Here is an 8,190-nt window from a genome sequence, read left to right on the forward strand (position 1 = left end):
CCACACCCCAGCCCTTTTGTTTTTTAGGTGGGGTCTCACTAAGGTGCTTAGGGTCTGGCTAATTTGCTAAGGCTGGCTGAGCCTCCCAAGACCTTGTTTTAACACATATTTAACACAAATACATAGGATCCTGGTCACATTCCTACCCCTCCTGCTTCCCCAGTTCCCTACTTCTCCTCTGAAGCAAAACTAGATAATCGGTGAAGATGTAGCGTTATTCACATTAAGAACACGTTTGATTCTGCAATCTCACCTCCTCTGGGGGTAGTCGAGATTTGGGGTGCAGTTAATGATGTATGGCAAAAGGGGGGTGGTGAAACCAGATGGGAGAAGGAAGGGGCTACGTGGAGAGTGGGTAGAAGAACAGCAGTGACTTTCTTCTGACATCGCAGATAAAACTTGGGCATAAACACCTGAGTGGAGAGGAGCCAAGACAAGCTGGTGGTCTGGATATTAAGACCGAGCTGCCTGGGTGGAGTGGCCTGGCCAAGTAGGAGGTGATCAGGGCAAGGGACTACACGATGCAGGCCCTTCTAGAGGAATACAATGTCGAAATCAGCAGCTGCGGGATGCAGGCCCTTCTAGAGGAATACAATATTGAAATCAGAATAAATTTATGGTAAAGACGGTGGGGTGCTGAAAATGTTAACTGGCAACAATTGATCTTCATCAGGTCTGGAGTAAAAAGTGCCATCCCTATTTATAGGCCAATGTAGACACTTCCTTGCAGGTTTGGGGAGGACGCCTCCTCCCCCGCCCTTACACACGCAAGGCCCCGGCTGTGCTTCCTCCGCCAGCCCCAGCAACCTCCTGGGTGAGGCGTGGGTGGAGGGAGCACCGGGAAATGCCGGGCTCCTGGGGGCGCCGCTCTCCGCGAGTCGGGAACTTCACCCCGCACTTCAGCCTGCACTTCAGCACGCAAGACCTGCAAAGAGAAGCAAGCAAGGCAGCACCCCAAAAGGAAAAATAAAGAAGTTGGTCATTCCCAGTCCGCCTCCCGATTCTTTCCCGCGGTCTCATTGCTGCAGGCGGCAACAGGCCAAGCTAAAGATTTTGAATGAGTCCTAACAATAATGGGAATCCATGGAAAGATCTGCATTTTAAAATGGGACCAAATTGCCAGCTCCGGCGCGGTCATTCTTGAGGCCGACTGACGACAGCGTCGTTCTGGTCTTTTAAGTTTAGCTCTTCTGCGGTGGCGGACGCGCTCCGCAGGGCGCGAGCCCGTGGCGTAGGGTCTTGGCACTTGGAGGCCACACCTGACCTCCCGGTGCAGACCTGCCGGGAGATGCCGGGATCGCGGTTGCAAAGGACCTTGGCGACCTCGGTTCACAGGTTAGAGCGTTTTCCCACCTGCCCAGTATGGTAGTCGAATTGATCTTCTTTTCCAGGAAACGATCAAGGTTATTGGGGTTTCCATTCATCAATCATGGAAGTCCGTAAGTGTCGCTGAGAAAATACTACATTCTGGGGAAAATTTTCTTTCCAAAAGACAGTAGAGAATTTTAGGCCTTCCCGTAGAGTAGATTAAAGGGAGAAGAAGGGGAAGGGGGAGGGGGAAAGGGAGGAGGAGGAGGGGGAGGAGGAGGAGGAGGAAGAAGAAGCCTCGATCTAGTACTATCTGGGCTTAACTGGCCACCGAAGGAAGGCTCTGTGAACCTCTCTTGGAGACCAGAGAATGATCCCAAGAAAATAACCCCACCTGGTGTGCCCAACCCCTGAGGTGGTCCCCCCAGTGCAGGCAGTGCTGGAGGAGAGCTTGGGGGTCTTCCTGTGGGCTGAGCTAGCTTTTTGGTAGAATGTCCTTTTACTTGAAAGAATGCCCAGCTCGCACCCGTGAGTGTTTGTCAACTGGCAGTAATGATTGCCAATGTTAAAACTCAAGTTTTCAAGCAAAAATCAGAATTTTGGAAGTCTGTGCTCCAGTAAGATGAGTTTGGCAACTTCCTTTATTGAAAGACATTATTGACCATCTCACAGGCACAGAGACGATAAAACTCATTTAAAGATAATGGTCTAAAAAAGATAAAGATTTTATGTCCAACATTTTTATTTCACCAGAATAACAGACTGCCAGAATAAAATGTCTGATGCCACCTAGACTCAGCACAGGGTCTGGGCACATAAATCATCAAGTGTCACCCCCTGCCAACTGGACAAAACCACCCATCACATTCTGCTCCACCACTGCAAGCTGTGCCCCTTGCAGAAGTTCGGAGAGGTCTCCAGGACTCAGGAAGAGAGATGGAAGTCAAAGTCATAGCACAAAACTGAAGCCTTTTGAAATCGAACCCCCTGGGAGCCTGAACATAGCCTGTCTGGCATTTGGGAAGGACTTTGGACTCTCCTTGTGAGTCATGGAACTTCCGTTAATCCTAACAAATAGAAAGTATGAAGGAAGGAAGTGTACGTTGGATGCAAAATAATAAAATAAAAAATATGAATTATCAGGTTTGAGGGCACCCAAAGGGTTACTATTCCATTCTGGTGTGGACTGGAGAACCCTAGAGAGAGTTTCCACAGTGTGCTAGTTAGCTGGACACTGACTGAAACCTAGTGGTGACAACAGCTTTTCAAAACATATTTTACTTCAAGAAAGAAAAAAAAAAAAATCACAATCTCCAAATGCAAAGTCTTGTGCCTTCTCTGGGGTTCCAAGCTTGAAAACGAAAGCTTTTCCATGTGATCCTGACTGGAGCAGGGCTGAACCCTAGCATTCTGGCTGTCCCGAAACATTGGAACTGTGTGTTCTGGAGAGGATTTCCAAGAAGAAAGAGGATTCCCTGAGCTGGCCATGGCCATTTAAGCAAAAGGTGACCAAGGTGGGATAAGGAGCTTTGCACTCTGGCTTCTAAGTTTGTGTTGTTAAGACTGTTACTCTTCTCCGTGTCTGTCTGTCTCAGAACCATTCTTTTAAAAGTAGTTTCATATTTTGAAGTGTCTGTTTTGTCAACTTTGAAAACTAAAATAAGCAAGCAATTTGTCTAAAGATAACATCTGTTCTTTATTCCTTTGGTTAATGAATCGGTTTCAGATATTTGAGGCAAAATACAATTTCTAGGGCGCGTGTTTCCTTTGTTAAACGTCTGCCTCCTTTTGCGTGCAGGTAATTTTGCACGCCTTTATTTGCTGCAAGATGTATCGCACGATTTTGCCTTGCTTCTCTTCTTTAATGAGTCGTTCCTTTATCAGCTATTCTGTAACATGTAACTAGAAATAATACTGAGTACTCATTACTAATCCAGGCACGCATACCGGTGCTCAGTGTAAATACGCATGGGAATAATAAGGTGAAAGTGGAATTGTGGCAAATTAACACGAACAATCAGTGATGAGGCTACGAGAACATCAAGAAAAACGCGCACACAGGACAAAAGACAATTCCTTCTATCACATGTGATGCTCGAAAGGTCAAATTCATTCGTTTAGAAACTTAAAACAAAGATGTGTTACGGATATCGATCGTATTCAAAGAGAAAGGCTCGGATCGGTTTCGCCGCGGCCTCATCGTCGTGCCTGCTGCGACGACGGTCCAAGGTCCTTCACAAACTCTCGCACGTGGGCCTCCGCGCTCGGGCCAGTGGCGCAATGGACAACGCGTCTGACTACGGATCAGAAGATTCCAGGTTCGACTCCTGGCTGGCTCGCGGCCCCTTTTTAAGGCTTCAGTTTAAGTCTGGCGGAAGTTTTGGGATGCAGAAGCGAATCCTCCGGCGGGAGACGTGGGAAGAGCCTCCGCAGCCCAGCGCTGCGTAAAGCTTCGCGGGCTGCGGGTGGGGGGCGACCTCCCGCCTCACACACCGAACAGCCAGGAGTGGGGAGGGTCCACGGAGCCTGCGCCCTCTGCTGGGCAAAGACCCGCTCCCGGGTTCCCGCCGTAAAGAGCGGGGGGCGCCTCGCTGCGCAGCACCAAGCCGCGGTGGGGCGGCGAATCCCGCGCTGGGTCCCGCGAACCCGGGGCCTCCGCCTTTGTGCGGGACTTGCTTCCCGGGCGCACAACCACGAAGAGCCGGCTGAGCTCGGCGGGGGCGCAGGCCTCCCTGGGAGCAGGACTCCCGGGACGGGTCTCGGAGGAGCGATGCTCCGCGGAGCACGGTCTCGCTCCTTTTATTGCAGAGGTGACGCCCCAGACGGTCTTTCTAGTCTGGTGGTAACAGTGCTCTAGGTGACTTGGGGCGGTTTGAGCGCGTGGCCGGTTAGCTCAGTTGGTTAGAGCGTGGTGCTAATAACGCCAAGGTCGCGGGTTCGATCCCCGTACGGGCCAGACCGCGTTTTTATTTTATTTTATTTTTTCACTTCCAAAGCGTCCCCTCCAATTGCCCTCCAAGCAGCACTGTGGGAAATCCCTGTGGTTCTTACCAGCAGCCACTCAACCAGCTGCTCTCCCACCACAGTGCGGTGCTTGTGCTCCGTCCTGCATGAGTAGAGCACAGTGCCCAGCGCCCAGGGTGAGCCCAGGAGGAAAAATGTGAAAAGCTTATTTGACTGTAAGTTTTCTTTCCAAGCGAGTCCTGAAACCAGCTGCCTCTCCTAAATTGTCGAGAGATAGGAGGCAAGGATAATGGATTCTTAGAAGTTTGTTCTCTGAAGGCCTCTTCGGGTTTAACGGACAACTGAGGTTGCTCATTGTGGGGAAGTATTACTTTCAACACGGAACAGAATGTATGTATGTATGTATTTGAAAGAATCAACCAGACAGGACTCAAATCTGGATTCTTGTGATTGCAAGACGTGAATCGTGAGTCTGCTTCCAACTTGAAAGAACAATTCCAAATTGTGTTACCTCTCATCTTTTGGGGCTGGTCTTTTCCATACCTACCTGCTGATCAGTTTTCACCTGACTATGCTGGCACTTCTTTCTTTCTAGAGTTATCTGGACAAAACTGCTCTACACAAACACCAACTTGAAATAGTTCAGCTGACGGGAATTCCTCCCAAGACGAAAAAATAAAAGTTTAACACAACTCTCTAAATTGAATGAGATATTCTTAAACAAGCACATATATCAACACTTTAAACCAGAAATTAAACTAAAAACAGAAATGGGCAAAAATGAGATGAGATTAAGTAAGAGTTTTAAGTTTTTAAAAAATCAAGAAAAAGAAAAATCACATCAGAAATGAAAGTTACAGTTCTGAACATCATGGGGAGACAGAAGCTGCTGCCCATGAGTCTGGGGCCCTGGCAGTGGAGGAAGAAGAGTGGGAGGAGGGAGTCAGGACCCAGGCCCACCATGGGTCAGCAATGGAAGAACCAGGTTGTGGAGAAGACTGGGCTCTGACTGGCCTTGGTCCTTGCAGCTCCAAAAAGAAACAGGCTCTTGACAAGCTGTGAGCTGGAGTTCAAAGCTCCACAGATTATGAACCAATCTGGCCCCTCAGCCCTAACCAACCTCTCCAGTTTCTCATCCGTAAAACCAGAACCAGCCGGTGGCCCTCACTAGGCTCCATGGCCAATAGCACTGCAGTGGTAAAAATTCCAGGCACTCCTGGGACAGGGGTCCTTTCAGTCCTGAAGACAATCAGGTATTGACCAAGAAGAAGTTACAGGACTTAGTAAGAGAAGTGGATCCAAATGAGCAGCTGGACCAAGATGTGGAGGAGATGCTGCTGCAGCCTGCTGATAACTTTATGGAGAGTGTGGCGGCAGCAGCCTGCTGGGCACCCCAGGTCCAGCACTCTGGAGGTGAAGGACGCCCAGCTGCATCTAGAATGCCAATGGAACACGCGGATCCCAGGACTGGGCCCTGAGGAAATATGACTCTGCAGAAAAGCTTGCCCCACGGAGGCTCACGAACAGAGAATGGCCCTGATCCAGAGAACAACCAAGAAATAACACACGGAGGTATACTAGAGCTCAGATTTTAGGCCTCTCATCCTTGGAAATTTTTAAAAATGCTTTACAGGGAAGCATGTATTTTTTATTAACAGTGCATTAATATCTATAATGACTGAGAGGATCTGCCCAAAGAATAAAGCCTCCTATCCTTACTTCCGGACCCTTTTCCTGCCATCTTAAAGAAGAGCAGTGCGTCTTCCAGAGAAGATTTTGTTTGTGGTTTGTTATGTAAGTGTTTGTTATGTAAGTGAATATAGGAGAAAGCATTATGGTCTTGTCGGGTGAGACGGAATGAGCAGGATTCATAGAGAGTTTTGTTTCCTCCTCCCTTTTCCTGTACTTTGCAATGTCAGTGTTTATTTGATTATGAATTTGATTTGCTTTTCCAGAATAAAGAAATTATTAATTGGGAAAAAAAATGAAAGCTACAAGACACTCAAAGGAAACTAAATTAAAACATGTTTAATAATGAGAAAGAAAGGTAGAGAAAGGTCCATTTTTACTTCTTTACCACCTTTTCATTCTCTAGAGGAGGTAAAGAAATAAAAACAGGCCATAGAAAAATGACTGAAATAAAGGTTAGGTAAAAAAAATCCAATACATATGCAATTGGATTTCCTGAAAGAAAAGAATCAGTAGAGTAAAAGTAGCAATAGAAACTATTATCCAAGAAAAGTTTGTGAACACAAGCCAAGCATTGGGCTTTTAAAGACCAAAATAAAAAAAAAATTAGACCCAGCATTAAGAATAGAAATAAAAGTACGAGCCAAGAAATATATAACTAGCCAAGACTATAGAAAAAAGTTTTTTCGAACCCAGGGCCTTGTACTATACAAAGCAAGCACTCTACCAACTGAGCTACCTCCCCAGCCCGAAAAATGTTTTAAATATGCAAATACGGAGTTCTCCAGCCACTCTTCTTGCAGATTCTTGCAGATCCTCCTCCAATAATGCAACAGATTAGAACATTTTGGGTTCAACTTCTGCTGAATATGCCAGTGTGTTTGAAAGTGCACTTCGATTTGGCCAAATGTCCAATCTTGAACAGTTTGTTCAATAGATCTCTAAACACTGATAATGCAATGACGCTAAGTCTCTTTGCTAAGCAATGAAGGCCAATTGGAGCACAATGTGTAAATGTATTGATTCTTTTATGAAGAGAAGGGATATCAATAATTTATACAAATAGGTGCTTGTGTAAAGAAAATCACAAACAGGTATGTGCAGAGTTTACCTCTGAAGTTGCAAATGATTTGGGGTGGGCGAGGTGTGGGAAGAAGAGACTTTTCACACTCCTACTGTTCTCTAACTTGAAATGCATATTTCTTACCCCCAAATTAAACTTTAATTGAGTGTTTTAAAAACAGTGAGTCCTGTACAATTGAAATCAGTCTTCAGAATGTTTACAGTGAAGCTCTTGGTATCTCTCCTACTGTGTTGATTTTAATGACAATTGTTCACACACCTGCCATTTTAAGAATTTTGTTTTCTTTCACTGAACTGGCAATTACCCAGGTATGAAAGTGTAGGAAGTGCAGATGGTCTTTGTTTCTTGTAAGACTGAAACAATCCAAGTAGGTTAACTTTCTCTGCATGAGTGTTTCCCAAAGGCAAAAGGTAACGCCACACGCCCTTGGCTTTCCCAGGCTGGTGCACCCGTCTTCACTCTGGAGATGGCTGGCAGCAGGCCCGGCCATGGGGAAGTGGCCACCCATGTGTCTGTTAGGCAGCTTTTGGTTTGCTCTGCACTCTCATGGGGAAGTTCTTCTCGCAGACATCCGCGGAGACCTGCGAGTGGACCTCAGGTCTGAGCGGTGCCTTATTTGTGTAGAAAAAGAATAAACTGGCCTTCGGCTTGGACGGAACAGCACCTGTGGTGTTACGAGCATCACACTCCAGTCAAGTAGGATACCCAAGCACCCAGATAGCACTTTCTTCTTGTTTAAAAGATCATTAAGTGTTTTTTTTTTTCTAAAATAAGACAGGAATTGACTTTTTCTTAATTTACCTTTTTTCAGAAAACATCTCTCTGTTCTAGCTCTTGCAGGTTACTTCTGTAAATTACCCAAATCATGTACTGACCATTCATTTTGATGACCGTGCTCTGGTTCTGTGCCGGCCATCTGCTTTTTTGTTGAAGACACATTAGAAGAAAAGTCCCCACAAGAGAACACGGGTGTTAAGTACTATAAAAAGCCTGACATGGCCCACATGGGACTGGTATTATTATCACCACACTGCAACCTAGTGAGCTAGCTGGCCAGCACACTAAAGCTTGACTTCTACAGAGACCATCAATGACTAAGCCAAGCCAACGGATCTCGCTTCTTCAACATTTCTCTGGGAGACAAA

At 46.5% G+C, this 8,190-nt stretch overlaps 2 non-coding genes and 1 pseudogene across 2 annotated transcripts; all 3 read left to right on the forward strand.

Moving 5' to 3' along the window:
* The first annotated feature begins 3,574 nt into the window (after positions 1-3,574).
* On the forward strand, positions 3,575-3,647 carry Trnar-acg (transfer RNA arginine (anticodon ACG)). Its single transcript has one exon. It is a non-coding gene; the product is annotated as a tRNA-Arg (tRNA).
* Positions 3,648-4,190: 543 nt separating this feature from the next.
* On the forward strand, positions 4,191-4,264 carry Trnai-aau (transfer RNA isoleucine (anticodon AAU)). The gene has a single exon. It is a non-coding gene; the product is annotated as a tRNA-Ile (tRNA).
* A 1,095-nt stretch (positions 4,265-5,359) lies between these two features.
* Positions 5,360-5,835, forward strand: LOC124987999 (transcription initiation factor TFIID subunit 12-like; annotated as a pseudogene).
* Positions 5,836-8,190: the final 2,355 nt, after the last annotated feature.

Source organism: Sciurus carolinensis, chromosome 7, assembly GCF_902686445.1.
Source record: "Sciurus carolinensis chromosome 7, mSciCar1.2, whole genome shotgun sequence".
Classification (NCBI taxonomy): Eukaryota; Metazoa; Chordata; class Mammalia; order Rodentia; family Sciuridae; genus Sciurus; species Sciurus carolinensis.